Raw genomic sequence first — 16,616 nt, 5'->3', positions numbered from 1 at the left:
AATTTTGTCAAAATTTTATTTTTATAGAAAATTTTGTCAAAATTTTATTTCTTTAGAAAATTTTGTCAAAATTTTATTTCTTTAGAAAATTTTGTCAAAATTTTATTTCTATAGATAATTTTGTCAAAATTTTATTTCTTTAGAAAATTTTGCCATAATTTTATTTCTGTAGATTTTTTTCAAAATTTTATTTCTATAGAATTTTTTTTTTAAATTTTATTTCTTTAGAAAATTTTGTCAAAATTCTATTTCTATAGAAAATTTTGTCAAAATTTTATTTCTATAGAAAATTTTGTCAAAATTTTATTTCTATAGAAAATTTTGTCAAAATTTTATTTCTTTTGAAAATTTTGTCATAATTTTATTTCTGTAGATTTTTTTTCAAAATTTTATTTCTATAGATTTTTTTTCAAAATTTTATTTCTATAGAAAATTTTGTCAAGATTTTATTTCTTTAGAAAATTTTGTCAAAATTTTATTTCTATAGAAAATTTTGTCAAAATTTTGTCAAAATTTTATTTCTATAGAAAATTTTGTCAAAATTTTATTTCTTTAGAAAATTTTGGCGTAATTTTATTTCTGTAGAATTTTTTTTCAAAATTTTATTTCTATAGAAAATTTTGTCAAAATTTTATTTCTATAGAAAATTTTGTCAAAATTTTATTTCTATAGAAAATTATGTCAAAATTTTATTTCTATAGAAAATTTTGTCAAAATTTTATTTCTTTAGAAAATTTTGTCATAATTTTATTTCTGTAGATTTTTTTCAAAATTTTATTTCTATAGATTTTTTTTTTCAAAATTTTATTTCTTTAGAAAATTTTGTCAACATTTTATTTCTATAGAAAATTTTGTCAAAATTTTGTTTCTATAGAAAATTTTGTCATAATTTTATTTCTATAGATTTTTTGCTTCAAAATTTTATTTCTATAGAAAATTTTTCGTTTTTCACCGATTGTCGGTTTTGTATAAAATCCCATTTTGGGTATAACGGTCGGTCGGAGTCGGTATATTTTTCGGAAGTGTTCGTTTCTGAACACTACCAACTTAGTATTCGTCCAAGATGTCAAATAAAGAACGTTGGTTTTCTAAACAACACCCAGAGATATTTCAAAAAAATATAAGTAAAACGTGCTTGTTCAATTATGAGCGTATATCGGATGACATTTGTTCCTCCAAGAGGCTTCGGATGTCAAATCTGGGGATCGGTTTATATGGGGGCTATATATACACGCTCACAAAAAATCGCTTCTGTAACATATACTCCCAAACATATTTTGCTTCAATCATATATATTTTTGGGTAGTGCCCAAACATTTATATGTTTGATCTCTTCCAATATATAATATGTTTGAAAGCATATTGGTCTAAACAATATATGTTTGAGTAGTCTAAGTTCCAAACATTTTGTATTTTTGCATCCAAATTCAATAATGTTGTATTCCAAAAAACAATATGTTATTATGTGACCATATAATATGTTTGGAAGCATTTTGCACCCAAAAATATTATATGCTTAAAAAAAATTCTCCCAAACAATATTGTGCTCAAAATTTTATTTATTTATTTATATATTTACAATCATAATGAATTATGAAAATAAACAGGTAATATAGGTGCTAACAACATAGGTTTTCGACCTGAATGCTCAAAATTTTGTTTCTGTCCAATTCTGTAATACAAACATTGTAGAAGTAATTATTCAATTTTATGATTTTTTTTTATTTTAATTTTTCCTTTTGCCGGACGGGGATTCGAACAGCGGACCACACAGTTTGTACGGATCAAAGAAGTAGCTGATCAATTGCCCAAGGAAAAATAAAATGTTAATTTTGTAATAACAAGCAACAACCACCAACTTAATTCAATATCGCTCACTGTTAAATAGCGCTCCAAGCTACTAAACACATATATGTTTATAGGCTATTTCTAAATTAATATATGTTTGCATCCAAGCATATTATATTTACAAACATTTTATGTCCCAAACATAATATATTCTAACATATTAACATATATGTCCCAAACATTTTATGCTAGTTTATGAACATTATATGCTTGCACTCAAAAATATTGTGTTTAAAAATTTGTGTTCCAAACATATAATGTTTATAGCCAAACATATGAAAAGCAGTCTTTTTCATCCGTGTAAGTATGGACCTATATGGACCACTTTTAGCGTGAATGTTAGAGAATATATTAACACCACGTACCAAATTTCAAATGGGATCGGATAAAATTCGCTTCTCTAATAGGCTTTGCAAACAAATCTGGGGGTCCGTTTATATGGGGGCTATACGTAAAAGTGGTCCGATATGGCCCATTTGCAATAACATCCTACCTACATCAATAACAACTACTTATGCCAAGTTTCAAATCGATAGGTTGTTTCGTTCCGAAGTTAGCGTTATTTCCACAGACGGACGGACGGAATTTAATTTAACCACGACCCAGAATATATATACTTTATGGGGTCTTATGGTGGAGGGTATATAAGATTCGGCCTGGCCGAACTTACGGCCGTATATACTTGTTATGTCCTGCGCCACACTGTGGAACAGGGTATTATAAGTTAGTGCATATGTTTGCAACACCCAGAAGGAGACGAGATAGACACATGATGTCTTTGGCAGATCTGGTCAGATTTAAATATATGCATATGGGAACATAAACCTTTATAAACAGCACCCAACACATTGGACGGATTTGATATGATATCGAAAATGTGGATCTACAAAGTGGTGCAGGGTATAATATAGTCGGCCCAGCCCGACTTTAGACTTTCCTTACTAGTTTTTTTATTAAATTTTCACTCTCTTTTCGCGGTATATTAATAAACCCTCCCGTTTTGAGAAAAAATTCTATAGAAATAAAATTTTGAAAAAAATTTCTATAGAAATGATATTTTTAAAAAACTTTCTATATAAATAAGATTTTAACCAAATTTTCTATAGCTATAAAATTTTAACCAAATTTTATATAGCAATAAAAATTTGACAAAACTTTTTATAGAAAATTCAATATTGACAAAATTATCTATAGAAATAAAATATTGAAAAAAAATTCTATAGATATAAAATTTTGACAAAATTTTTTACAGAAATAAAATTTTGACAAAATTTCTATAGAAATAAAATTTTGAAAAAAAATGTCTATAGAAATAAAATTTTGACAAAATTTTTTACAGAAATAAAATTTTGACAAAATTTCTATAGAAATAAAATTTTGAAAAAATGTCTATAGAAATAAAATTTTGACAAAATTTTCTACAGAAATAAAATCGAGACAAAATTTTCTATAGAAATAAAATTTTAACCAAATTTTCTACAGAAATAAAATCGAGACAAAATTTTCTATAGCAATTAAATTTTAAACAAATTTTCTATAGCAATAAAAATTTGACCAAACTTTTTATAGAAAATAAAATTTTGACAAAATTTTCTATAGCAAATAAAATTTTGACAAAATTTTCTATAGAAATAAAATTGTGACAAAATTTGCTATAGACATAAGACTTTGACAAAATTTTCCATTGAAATACAATTTTGACAAAATTTTCTATGGAAATAAAGTTTTGACAAAATTTTCAAAAACAAAATCCTTTTTTGACAAAATTTTCTATAGAAATAAAATTTTGATAAACTTTTTCTTAGAAATAAAATTTTGAGAAAATTTTCTATAGAAATAAAATCGAGACAAAATTTTCTATAGAAATAAAATTTTAACCAAATTTTCTACAGAAATAAAATTTTGACAAAATTTTCTATAGCAATTAAATGTTAAACAAAATTTCTATAGCAATAAAAATTTGACCAAACTTTTTATAGAAAATAAAATTTTGACAAAATTTTCTATAGCAAATAAAATTTTGACAAAATTTTCTATAGAAATAAAATCGAGACAAAATTTTCTATAGAAATAAAATTTTAACCAAATTTTCTACAGAAATAAAATTTTGACAAAATTTTCTATAGCAATTAAATTTTAAACAAAATTTCTATAGCAATAAAATTTGACCAAACTTTTTATAGAAAATAAAATTTTGACAAAATTTTCTATAGAAAATAAAATTTTGACAAAATGTTCTATAGAAATAAAATTGTGACAACATTTGCTATAGACATAAGAATTTGACAAAATTTTCCATTGAAATAAAATTTTGACAAAATTTTCTATGGAAATAAAGTTTTGACAAAATTTTCAAAAACAAAATCCTTTTTTGACAAAATTTTCTATAGAAATAAAATTTTGATAAACTTTTTCTTAGAAATAAAATTTTGAGAAAATTTTCTATAGAAATAAAATCGAGACAAAATTTTCTATAGAAATACAATTTTAACCAAATTTTCTACAGAAATAAAATTTTGACAAAATTTTCTATAGCAATTAAATTTTAAACAAAATTTCTATAGCAATAAAAATTTGACCAAACTTTTTATAGAAAATAAAATTTTGACAAAATTTTCTATAGCAAATAAAATTTTGACAAAATTTTCTATAGAAATAAAATCGAGACAAAATTTTCTATAGAAATAAAATTTTAACCAAATTTTCTACAGAAATAAAATTTTGACAAAATTTTCTATAGCAATTAAATTTTAAACAAAATTTCTATAGCAATAAAAATTTGACCAAACTTTTTATAGAAAATAAAATTTTGACAAAATTTTCTATAGAAAATAAAATTTTGACAAAATTTTCTATAGAAATAAAATTGTGACAAAATTTGCTATAGACATAAGACTTTGACAAAATTTTCCATTGAAATACAATTTTGACAAAATTTTCTATGGAAATAAAGTTTTGACAAAATTTTCAAAAACAAAATCCTTTTTTTGACAAATTTTCTATAGAAATAAAATTTTGACAAAATTTTCTATAGAAATAAAATTTTGACAAAATTTTCTATAGAAATAAAATTTTGACAAAATTTTCAATAGAAATAAAATTTTGATAAACTTTTTTCTTATAAATAAAGTTTTGAGAAAATTTTCTATAGAAATAAAATTGTGACAACATTTTCTGTAGACATAAGACTTTGACAAAATTTTCCATTGAAATAAATATTTGACAAAATTTTCTATGGAAATAAAGTTTTGACAAAATTTTCAAAAACAAAATCCTTTTTTGACAAATTTTCTATAGAAATAAAATTTTGACAAAATTTTCTATAGAAATAAAATTTTGACAAAATTTTCTATAGAAAATAAAATTTTGATAAAATGTTCTATAGAATTAAAATTGTGACAAAATTTTCTATAGAAATAAAATTTTGACAAAATTTTCTATAGAAATAAAATTTTGATAAACTTTTTCTTAGAAATAAAATTTTGACAAAATTGTCTATAGAAAATAAAATTTTGACAAAATTTTCTATAGGAATAAAATTGTGACAAAATTTTCTATAGACATAAGACTTTGACAAAATTTTCCATTGAAATAAAATCCAGACAAAATTATCTATGGAAATAAAGTTTTGACAAAATTTTCAAAAACAAAATCCTTTTTTTGACAAATTTTCTATAGAAATAAACTTTTGACAAAATTTTCTATAGATATAAAACTTTGACAAAATTTTCTATAGAAATAAAATTTTGACAAAATTTTCTATAGAAATAAAATTTTGATAAACTTTTTCTTAGAAATAAAATTTTGAGAAAATTTTCTATAGAAATAAAATTTTGACAAAATTTTCTTTAGAAATAAAATTTTGACAAAATTTTCTATAGAAATAAAATTTTGATAAACTTTTTCTTAGAAATAAAATTTTGGGAAATTTTTTCTATAGAAATAAAATTTTGACAAAATTTTCTATAGAAATAAAATTTTGACAAAATTTTCCATAGAAATAAAATTTTGATAAAATTTTCTATCGAAATAAAATTTTGAAAAAATTTTCTATAGAAATAAAATTTTGATAAAATTTTCTATAGAAACAAAATTTTGACAAAATTTTCTATAGAAAATAAAATTTTGACAAAATTTTCTATAGAAATAAAATTGTGACAAAATTTTCTATAGAAATAAAATTTTGACAAAATTTTCAATACCAAAATCAATAATGTAAAGACAAAATCTTTGGTTGCAGTTTTCTGTTTTCAGTGTAGAGGTGTGTTTAAAGCCTACTACTAAGATAACGTTTTCGCACGAAAAACTGTTATACTCCATATAAAAAACGTTAGCGCGGAATAAATGCGAAAACTTTGTTTTGAGCATTTTCAAACATATATTTATACAACCCTGGATTTTTCGCACGAAAAAATAGGCAGGCATATTATTTCGCATAAATAAGTTAACATCCCTAGGTTTGAAACCCTATTAACGGAGATAGATGAAGATATTAGTTTTTCGCAGAAACGAACTTAGTACTAAGCATAAGGAAGTAAGAATAGAATTAATGAAAGAAACCAATATATGAACACTAATTGTTTGCTGCAATGAATGATTTATAATTTGCAGTTCTTCATCAACAATTCTGAAGTAATCCAACTATAAATTCTATATGCAAATGTTTTTTTTTTTTTTAGATGATGCATTCATAACTATAGAATATATTGTACTCATATCTATAGCAAAAAATAACTATGTTTTTTTTTTTTTGAAACTCAATTAGCCTTTGTTGACATTTCAACGAAATCATTTAAGCACTTAGCCAGTCGTCATACGATGCGGCAATAGTATCAGGAGACAAAATGAAATAATAACACCAGCCTAACACTAGAATGTCTCATATAACAAAGTTCAACACCGAAAATTAAATAGGAAAACGAAAAATAGAATAGAGGTCTTCAAACGTAGGATGAATATGCATATTAAGGTTTCGGCCAATGTGAATGATCCTATGGCATTGTTATAAAAAAATGCATTTTATGGAAATCAAGTTCCAATAGAGTACAAGCGTCTACAACAATTGCTGGGTTAGATTTGGGCATACAAATTAAAACCAAAAAAAAAAAAAACAAGTATATACAGTCGTAAGTTCGGCCAGGCCGAATCTTATGTACCCTCCACCATGGATTGTGTAGAAACTTCTACTAAAGACGGTCAAACACAATTGAATCACTTGGGTTGCGGCCGATGGCAAGGTATCTTAAAACTTCTTAACATAATCTTCTAAATTGTAAGTTAGTCCATGCGGGATATATTTTAGACAAAAGAAAGGTCGATTAAATACGTATGAATATGTACCGGTAATTACAGGGAAGAAATAATTACGAACAGATATGAACTTCTGTGCGGTAATTATAGAGCTAGAATTGAAATATGGGGGTCGCTTTATATGGGGGCTATATACAATTATGAACACGAGTCTACCAAAAAATGGCAGATTTTTTACTGTTTGGTAGATGGGTAGAATTCTTGATGTTTTGGAAGATTGTGAAAAATATTCTTCTCCAACTGAGAGGCGCATCATAAATTTCTATAGAAATAATATTTTGACAAAATTTTCTACAGAAATAAAATTTTGACAACATTTTTGTATAGAAATATATTTTTGACAAATTTTTCTATAGAAATAATATTTTGACAAAATTTTCTATAGAAATAAAATTTTGACAACATTTTTGTATAGAAATATATTTTTGACAAATTTTTCTATAGAAATAATATTTAGACAAAATTTTCTATAGAATTAAAATTTTGACAAAATTTTTGTATAGAAATATATTTTTGACAAATTTTTCTATAGAAATAATATTTTGACAAAATTTTCTATAGAAATAAAATTTTGACAACATTTTTGTATAGAAATATATTTTTGACAAATTTTTCTATAGAAATAATATTTAGACAAAATTTTCTATAGAATTAAAATTTTGACAAAATTTTTGTATAGAAATATATTTTTGACAAATTTTTCTATAGAAATAATATTTTGACAAAATTTTCTACAGAAATAAAGTTCTGACAAAATTTTCAATAGAAATAATATTTTGACAAAATTTTCTATAGAAATAAATTTTTGACAAATTTTTCTATAGAAATTATATTTTAACAAAATTTCCTAAAGAAATAAAATTTTGACAAAATTTTCTATAGAAATATAAAATTTTGACAAAATTTTATATGGCAATAAAATTTTGATAGATTATTTTTGTCTCGAGTGGCAATCGTGATTTTTCTGTGATTGGGGATCTGTTTATCGGGGGGCTATATATAACTACAGATCGATACGAACCAATTTTGACATGGTTGTTATCGGCCATATACTTGCGCAATGTACCAAATTTCAACCGGATCTGATGAATTTTGCTCCTCCAAGAGGATCCGGAGTTCAAATCTGGGAATCGGTTTATATGGGGGCTATATATAATGATAAACCGATGTGGACCAATTTTTGCATGTTTTTTAGAGACCACATACTAACACCATGTACCAAATTTCAGCCAGATCGGATGAAATTTGGTTCTCTTAGAGGATCCGCAAGCCAAATCTGGGAATCGGTTTATATGGGGGCTATATATAATTATGAACCGATATGGACCAATTTTTGGATGGTTATTAGAGACCATATACTAACACCATGTACCATCCAAAGATAATAAAAGAGGAAGATGGGAGATTGGCTTGCGTCATACCAAATGTTGCATTTACCAGATTAGTTTAATACATGTTTGTAACCTTTTAGTTGTTTTTAGTTTTTATTTTTTAAATGAAACATTTAATATTCTTAATGAAACAATGATAAATTTTAGGCAACAATAAAAAAAATTACATTTTCCACTTTATGGAAATTTATTTCGTGCTCTTAATTTCTTTTTATGTGCATTTTAATGCTATGTCAATACTTGTCGTATACGCGTTTGGTTCGAGTATTAAACTAATGTGGTAAATGGTTTGATGTGCTCAGTAGCCAATCTCCCATCTTCCTCTTTTATTATCTTTGGTACCATCAGCCAGATCGGATGAAATTTGCTTCTCTTAGAGGATCCGCAAGCCATATCAGGGATCAGTTTATATTGGGGCTATATATAATTATGGGCCGATATGGACCAATTTTTGCATGTTTGGTAGAGACCATATACTAACACCATGTACCAAATTTCAGCCAGATCGGATGAAATATGATCCTCTAAGAGGCTCCGCAAGCCAAATCTGGGGGTTCGTTTATATGGGGGCTATACATAAAAGCGAACCGATATTGCCCATTTGCAATACCATCTGACCTACATCAATAACAACTACTTTTGCTAGGTTTCAAGTCGATTGCTTGTTTCGTTCGGAAGTTAGCGTGATTTCAACAGACGGACGGATGGACATGCTTAGATCGACTCAGAATTTCACCACGACCCAGAATATATATATACTTTATGGGGTCTTAGAGCAATATTTCGATGTGTTACAAACGGAATGACAAAGATAATAATACCCCCCTATAGTGGATGATACAAAAAAAAAAAAAAAAAAAACAAAAAACAAATATGTATTCTGACCTAAGGGGCGCACATAAAACAAAAAGAATTCTTTGATCTCACGGTCGATGAATACGACAGGGAGCAACCACCGACCCACACCATTGCCATCGGAGGCGGTTGAGTTAAGTTGAGTTGAGTTAAAAACGAAGCATTTGGACTAGACACAAGCACATCATGGAATTTAGGGGTCCAAGCGCTTACTTAAAATTTTACTTAGCTTGAATAAAACATTATTCCACAATTCTGAAATTCTATCGTGAGGACTCGGGCCTAAATATTGCCACATCAGTGTTGATCGCTGATTTGGACAATATATCCTATGTATACGAGTATATGAAGATGAAATAAAATAAAATTTTGACAAAATTTTCTAAAGAAATAAAATGTTGACAAAATTTTCAATAGAAATAAAATTTTGACAAAATTTTTTATACAAATAAAATATTGACAACATTTTTTATACAAATAAAATTTTGACAAAATTTTCTATAGAAATAAAATTGTTTACAAAATTTTTATAGAAATAACATTTTGAGAAAATTTTCTATAGAAATAAAATGTTGACAATATTTTCTATAGACATAAGAATTTGACAAAATTTTTTATATAAATAAAATGTTGACAAAATGTTCTATAGAAATAAAATGTTGACAAAATTTTCTATAGAAATAAATTTTTTTACAAAATTTTCTATCGAAAGAAAATTTTGTCAAAATTTTCTATAGAAATAATATTTTGAAAAAAAATCCTTGAAAATAATATTTTGAAAAAAAAATCCTTAGAAATAATATTTTGAACAAAATCCTTAGAACTAAAATTTTGACAAATTTTTCTATAGATATAAAATTTTGACAAAAATTTTCTATAGAAATAAAATTTTGACAAAATTTTCTATAGAAATAAAATTTTGAACAAATTTTCTATAGAATTAAAAAAATTTTGACAAAATTTTCTATAGACATAAGACTTTGACAAAATTTTCCATTGAAATAAAATTTTGACAAAATTTTCTATGGAAATAAAGTTTTGACAAAATTTTCAAAAACAAAATCATTTTTTGACCAATTTTCTATAGAAATAAAATTTTGACAAAATTTTCTATAGAAATAAAATTTTGATAAACTTTTTCTTAGAAATAAAATTTTGAGAAAATTTTCTATAGATATAAATTTTGACAAAATATTCTTTAGAAATAAAATTTTACAAAATTTTCTATAGAAATAAGATTTTAACAAAATATTCTATAGAAATAAAATTTTGACAAAATTTTGCTATAGAAATAAAATTTTGATAAACTTTTTCTTAGAAATAAAATTTTGAGAAATTTTCTATAGAAACAAATTTTGACAAAATTTTCTTTAGAAATAAAATTGTACAAAATTTTCTATAGAAATAAGATTTTAACAAAATATTCTATAGAAATAAAATTTTGACAAAATTTTACTATAGAAATAAAATTTTCAGAAAATTTTATATAGGAATACAATTTTGAAAAATTTTTCTATAGACTTAAAATTTTGACAAATTTTTCTATAGATATAAAATTTTGCCAAATTTTCTATAGAAATAAAATTATGAAAAAAGAATCCATGGGTCTCCCAAACTCCACAGCAGATGTGGAACGAATTTTTCAGTGAGATAAGCCTTAACAAAACTAAAATTAGAAGCTCACTTGAGAATGATATAAATAAAATTTTGACAAAATTTTCTATAGAAATAAAATTTTGACAAAATTTTCTATAGAAATAAAATTTTGATAAACTGTTCTTTAGAAATAATATCTTGATAAAATTTTCTATAGAAATGGGATTTTTACCAAATTTTTTTTACAAAATTTTATTTCTAAAGACAATATATTTTGACAACATTTTCTATAGAAAGAAAAAAACAAAATTTTCTAAAATATATATATATATATTTTTTTTTCTATAATTTTCTATAGAAATGAAATTGTGACAAAATTTTCTAAGATATAAACTTTTGACAAAATTTTCTATAGAAATAAAATTTTGACAAAAATTTTCTATCGAAATAAAATTTTGACAAAATTTTGCTATAGAAATAAAATTTTGATAAAATTTTCTATAGGAATAAAATTTTGAAAAAATTTTCTATAGAAATAAAATTTTGACAAAATTTTCTATAGACATAATATTTTGAAAAATTTTTTATAGATTTAAAATTTTGACAAAATTTTCTATAGAAATAAAATTTTGTCCAAAATGTTCTATAGAAAAAAAAATGTTGTCCAAAATTTTCTATAGAAATAAAATTTTGACAAAATTTTCTATAGAAATAAAATTTTCATTCGTTTTGTTTGTTATTGTTGGCTTCTCTTCAATCGTTATTGTTGTTTTTTTGATCTCAGCTTAATAGGGCTTTGCCCAAATAAATTTGACAAGCATACTTTTCCTCTGTTGGTTAAGCTACACTTGTAGTTTAGTCAATGCATGGCTTTAAGCTGAGATCAAAAAAACAACAATAACGAATTAAAATTTTGACAAAATTTTCTATAGAAATAATATTTTGCAAAAATTTTCTATAGATTTTAGAAATAAAATTTTGACAAAAATTTTCTATAGAAATAAAATTTTGACAAAATTTTGCTATAGAAATAAAATTTTGAGAAAATTTTCTATAGGAATAAAATTTTGAAAAAATTTTCTATAGACATAACATTTTGATAATTTTTTCTATAGATATAAAATTTTGACAAAATAAAATTTTGACAAAATTTTCTATAGAAATATAATTTTGAAAAAAGAATCCATGGATCTCCCAATCTCCACAGCAGATGTGGAACGAATTTTTCGGTAAGGTAAGCCTTGACAAAACTAAAATTAGAAGCTCACTTGAGAATGATATAAATAAAATTTGAAATAAAAATTTGACAAAATTTTCTATAGACATAAAATTTTGACAAAATTTTCTATGTTATAGAAATAAAATTTTGATAAACTTTTCTTTAGAAATAATATTTTGACAAAATTTTCTCTAGAAATGGAATTTTTACAAAATTTTCTTTAGAAATAAAATTTTGTAAAAATGTTGCTATAGAAATAAAATTTTGAGAAAATTTTCTATAGGAATAAAATTTTGAAAAAATTTTCTACAGGAATAAAATTTTGAAAAAATTTTCTATAGAAATAAAATTTTGACAACATTTTCTATAGACATAACATTTTGACAAATTTTCTATAGATATAAAATTTTGACAAAATTTTCTATAGAAATAAAATTTTGACAAAATTTTCTATAGAAATAAAATTTTGAAAAAAGAATCCGTGGGTCTCCCAAACTCCACAGCAGATGTGGAACGAATTTTTCGGTAAGGTAAGCCTTGACAAAACTAAAATTAGAAGTTCACTTGAGAGTGATAAATTGCAAGAAATACTTTATTCAAAAGATTACCTAGAATTAACCCTTTGACTACCGATGTCCCTCCCCACTTAGATTCGATTTATTGTGGATGTTATTTTGAAGTAGAGGCTTTAATCTAAATAAGCTATAAATATTTTCCATATTGGTAAGCACTAAAATGCATTTTTATAAACTTCTTTAACAATAAACGAAAAATACGAAAATTTGAGACCATTTTTCTACTGTATGCCTCTAGTAAATGTACATTCATACAAAACAATAGACGATATTTTATATTTATATACTTTTTTGTCACACTTCGAAAGATATTATAGGCCAAATAGCGCTTATTTTCATAAGGCTCTTGAAGTAATTGAGGTAGCACCTTAAAATTAAAATGTTTGTTCTACATGCTGTTAGTACAAGTAAACACTGAAGAAAAATTAAAGTTTATAACACTTTTAGTTATTTCTGTAGTGAAAGGGTTAAATTTTTATTTATTTCTGTAATGAAAGGGTTAAATAACTCAAGTTGTTTTAATATCAAAATTGACAATGACTTGCTCAGAATGTTTAATACAAACATGTACTAATTGTAATAGGGTTATAGTACAAAATAATCACATACAGACATAACTGTCTGATAAACCATTAGAAAAATTACCCGTTCCTCAGTATTGTACGTAAATCTTAAAGATCTCACAAAGTATAGATTGTTTTTATTTTTAAATAAAAATGTTAGGGAATTAATAACAATATTTTAGAAAAATTTATTTTATTTTATAGAAAATTTTAATTTTATATGATTTATTGAAATGCATAGCTATGTTTGAAAAAAATCGGATCGAATTTAGATATAGCTCCCATATATGTATACACAGAAAAAAATATCACCAAAATATTTCAAAATTAACAAGATGATTGATTTTGAAAATTTTTTCAATTAATAAATTATTCGATACAATTAACTATTTAATCAAGATCAAGATAAGATTTACGAAATTTTTTCCGATAAAATACTTAATTGAGTTTTAAAAAATATTCAATTATAAATTTAAGTGATTCAACAATTTTTTTAGTTGAAACAAAAACAAAACAATCACAAAAATTAATAGTATCAATTAATTTTTTAATTGAATATCAATACTTTTTTCATTGATACTATCAATAATTTTTTAATTGATACTATCATTTATGTGATTTCAATTACAAAATTAATTGGATCAATTGATTTCGTATTTGAATCAGATTCTTTTGTGGATAGAAAAATTAATTTAATTAAGTCAATGTTTGGAAATTTTCGATTAAAACATTAATTGATACAATTAACTTTTTAATCAAACTAAGAAGACTAAGTCAATTAAAGAATGTTTTTTTTTTATTTTTAACTAAAAAATTATTTCAAACAGTCAAATTTTTTATCAAACTAAAAACACTAAACAGTAAGGAAATTAATTTAAAATATCTACGTTTTTAATGAAAAAAATAATTGAGTTTTGCAATCAACATCAAGTAAATGTTTAATTTCATCAATTAAAAAATTAATTGAAATTTGCAAATGAATTCAATTAATTTTTAATCAAGTATTTTTTAAATGTCCAATTATTGATACGATCATTTTTATGATTGAAGACATTTAATTTTGATGGCAGATATTCTCCTAAGCAGTCCAGTTCAATCAGTATGCTTCCCGAAGATAAATTTATAGATTCTACCTATGAAGACCATTTTTGTTTGAGTTTTAGAGGAATCCCAAACATCTCGTGTTGGTGTGCAATAAAATGATGATCTAACGCCTTGGTTTGAAATCCAAAATCTGTAGATTTGTAACCTTCATTATTCAAATGATTAGAAGAAATAAAATCTGAAAATTTTGCTTTCAGTTTCATGATCAGTGCGCCTTCTATACCCTCACCTAAAAGGGGTTCTAAAACCTTCAGACCCTAGACCCCAAATCGGAGGTCGGGTTTATAAGGGCGATATATCATTTTCTCTACCGATATACGATATATTCGGAACACCTATTTATAGCCCTAAAAAATCTCACTATGGTTTCTAGAAGGCCAAGAAATAAAATCGGGACCGATAGGCACCATTTTTGGTACACCTATTTGTGGTCCTCAAATACCTCTAGATATCCAATTTCAGGCAAATCGGATAGAAAATTCGGTTTCTAGAAACAAATCGGGGGGTCGGTTTATATGGGGCTATATCAAAACCTGGACCGATATATCCCATGTTCGAACTTGACCTGCCTGCAAACTAAAACCGAATCTATGCCAAATTGCAGGACGATATCTCCATTATTGAAAGTAGAGGTGTGCACGTGAGTAATATTTTACTCACGCTCACGCACACTCACGACGGAAATATCTTTCTCACGCACACTCACGCACGATATTGTTTGGTAGGTCTCACACTCACACACACTCACGAAAAGAAAACTTGTACTCACGCACACTCACGCACGAAAATGTCGTGACTCACGAAAAATACCGTGACTCACGGAAAATATCGTGACTCACGAAATATGTCGTGACTCACGAAAATTATGTCACGTGCACACCTCTAATTGAAAGCTGTTGCGTGATTAGAACAGACAGACGGACATCGTCTTACAATTTCTCCCTGATCAAGAATATATAAACTTTATATAGTCGAAAATCGATATTTCGATTAGTACACGTGACACGAAATTGTCGTGACTCACGAAAATTTTCGCGACTCACGCGTGTGTTGTGAGTCACGCTCATGGCGTGATCTTATAGAAAATTTTGTCCAAATTTTATTTTTATAGAAAATTTTGTCAAAATGTTATTTTTCTAGACAATTTTGTCAAAATGTTATTTTTCTAGAAAATTTTCTCAACATTTTATTTTCATAGAAAAATTTGTAAAAATTTTATTTTTATAGAAAATTTTGTCAAAATTTTATTTTTATAGAAAATTTTGTAAAATTTTATTTTTATAGAAAATTTTGTCAAAATGTTATTTTTCTAGAAAATTTTGTCAAAATTTTATTTTTATAGAAAATTTTGTCAAAATTTTATTTTTATAGAAAATTTTGTAAAATTTTATTTTTATAGAAAATTTTGTAAAATTTTATTTTTATAGAAAATTTTGTCAAAATGTCATTTTTCTAGAAAATTTTGTCAAAATTTTATTTTTATAGAAAATTTTGTAAAAATTTTATTTTTATAGAAAATTTTGTCAAAATTTTATTTTTATAGAAAATTTTGTCAAAATGTTATTTTTATAGAAAATTTAGTAAAAATTTTATTTTTATGGAAAATTTTGTCAAAATTTTATTTTTATAGAAAAATTTGTAAAAATTTCATTTTTTTAAAAAATTTATCAAAATTTTATTTTTATAGAAAATTTTTGTCAAAATTTTATTTTTATAGAAAATTTTGTCAAATTTTTTTTATAGAAAATTTTGTCAAAATGTTTTGTTTATTGAAAATTTTGTTAAAATTTTATTTTTTTATACAAAATTTTGTAAAAATTTTATTTTTATAGAAAATTTTGTCAAAATTTTATTTTTATAGAAAAATTTGTAAAAATTTTATTTTTATAAAAAAATTTATCTTTATAGGTTAGGTTAGGTTAGGTTAAAGTGGCAGCCCGATTAAATTTCAGGCTCACTTAGACTATTCAGTCCATTGTGATACCACATTTAACTAAAAGTACCTATTACATATGGGCACTTCTAGTCTTAACCATTGAACCTTCTCTATTATTTACTTTTGTGGAACCAACCAGATTGCTCCAAAAACATTAACAAACTGCTTAAGTTAACGTTTTCCAGGTCAGCCAGTAATCTAAAGCTATATGCTCCTAAA

At 24.3% G+C, this 16,616-nt stretch overlaps 1 protein-coding gene across 2 annotated transcripts in view; it reads right to left on the bottom strand.

The window, feature by feature from the left end:
* Positions 1 to 16,616, bottom strand: part of Agpat2 (1-Acylglycerol-3-phosphate O-acyltransferase 2) — a 55,467-nt gene that overhangs the window by 15,968 nt on the left and 22,883 nt on the right. The gene's annotated exons all lie outside the window — the stretch shown is intronic.

The sequence above is a fragment of the Haematobia irritans genome, chromosome 2 (genome assembly GCF_050003625.1).
Source record: "Haematobia irritans isolate KBUSLIRL chromosome 2, ASM5000362v1, whole genome shotgun sequence".
NCBI lineage: Eukaryota > Metazoa > Arthropoda > Insecta > Diptera > Muscidae > Haematobia > Haematobia irritans.
This window is presented reverse-complemented; position numbering and strand designations above follow the sequence as displayed.